Here is a 1,704-nt window from a genome sequence, read left to right on the forward strand (position 1 = left end):
GTATTGGGGTGGGAGTTACCCGATTTTCCAGGTGTTGTGTGTCTCAGTTCCCCTGGCTAGGAAAAGGGATTCCCTTCCCCCTTGCGCTTCCCAGGTGAGGCGATGCCTCGCCCTGCTTCAGCTCTCGCTGGTCAGGCTGCAGCAGCTGACCAGCACCGATTGTCCGGCACTCCCTAGTGAGATGACCCCAGTACCTCAGTTGAAAATGCAGAAATCCCCGGTCTTCTGTGTCGCTCGCGCTGGGAGTTGGAGACTGGAGCTGTTCCTATTCGGCCATCTTGCTCCGCCCCCGATGATAACTTTTATGTCTTGTCTTATTCCATTCCGGCTGCTGTAACAAATTACTATAAACTGGATGGACTACAAAAAATAGAAATTTATTTCTTTTTTTCTTTTCTTTTTTTACCTCCGAACTTTTTATTTTCCTCCTGCTCCCCAAAGGGTACTCTGTCTTCTGCTGGATTAATGCCTCAGAACTTTGGTGTCCTTCATCTCAGACAACACTTTGCCATCCACCATGGAGTTGTTGCTGTCCAGGGCATCACCAAGATTGAACTCCTCGCCATCTTCCAGCAGGCGGTGGCAGGTGGCAATCTCAGCCTCCAGCTTGACCTTGATGTTCAGCAGGGCCTCGTACTCCTGGGCCTGGTGCTGTCCCTCTGCCAGGGTCTGTGCCAGCTCTGACTCCAGGTGCAGCAGGATCCCGTTGAGTTTCTCCATCTGCAGGGTGTGGCGGGCCTCCACCTCCCTCAGGCTGTCCTCCAAGCTGACTTTCAGATTTCTCATGGAGTCCAGGTCAATATCCAAGGACTGGACTGCACATCTCAGCTCTGTGAGCGTCATCTCAGCAGCTCCAACCTTGGCAGACTGCGTGGTGACCACTTTGGTGCTCTCCTCATTCTTCTGAGACCAGTATTTGTCCAGTTCCTCTTGGTTCTTCCAAGCCAGCTCATCATATTGGTCCCAAATGTCTGCCATGATCTTGGCGAGGTCCTGAGATTTGGGGGCATCTACCTCCATGGTCAACCCAGAGCTGGCAATCTGGGCTTGTAGGCCTTTTACTTCCTCTGCGTGGTTCTTCTTCATGAATAGCATCTCCTCCTTGAGAGCCTCGATCCGTCTCCAGCTGTGGCTGAGTGACACTGGTGTCATCAATGACCTTGCGGAGCCTATGGATGTCATGGGCCATGGCCAGCTCTGTCTCATACTTGACCCTAAAGTCTTCAGCAGCAAGATAGACATTGTCAATCTGCAGAACGATGCAGGCATTGTCCACAGTATTTGCAAAGATCTGAGCCCTCAGGTCCTCAATGGTCTCGAAGTAATGGCTCCAGTCTCTGACCTGGGGTCCCTTCTTCTCCAGGTGCTCCTGGATTTTGCTCTCCAGCTTCCGGTTCTTGGTCTCCATGCTCTTTGCTCTGTACAGGTAGGAGGCCAGGCAGTCATTCAGGCTTTGCATGGTCTCCTCATTCTGGATGCCTCCCATTCCTGCCAGACCCCCAACCATCCCCGTGGCCAGGCCCCCGGACCCCATGCCGCCCAAAAGCTGGTCAAGCAGGATACGGAAATCCAGGAACCAGAGCCCCTGGTGCCTACATAGACGCTGACCATGCTGCTGACTGGCCAGGCACCGTAGCTGGGCGCCTGGACAGAGCCCAGGGATTGGTAGTTGTTGGAGAAGGTCGAGCGAGTGGTGAAGTTCAT

The 1,704-nt window shown here is 53.5% G+C and overlaps 1 pseudogene; it reads right to left on the reverse strand.

Moving 5' to 3' along the window:
• Positions 1-462: 462 nt before the first annotated feature.
• Positions 463-1,704, reverse strand: LOC108544247 (keratin, type I cytoskeletal 18 pseudogene; annotated as a pseudogene).

The sequence above is a fragment of the Rhinopithecus bieti genome, unplaced genomic scaffold, assembly GCF_001698545.2.
Source record: "Rhinopithecus bieti isolate Rb0 unplaced genomic scaffold, ASM169854v2 scaffold_24306, whole genome shotgun sequence".
Taxonomy (NCBI): Eukaryota; Metazoa; Chordata; class Mammalia; order Primates; family Cercopithecidae; genus Rhinopithecus; species Rhinopithecus bieti.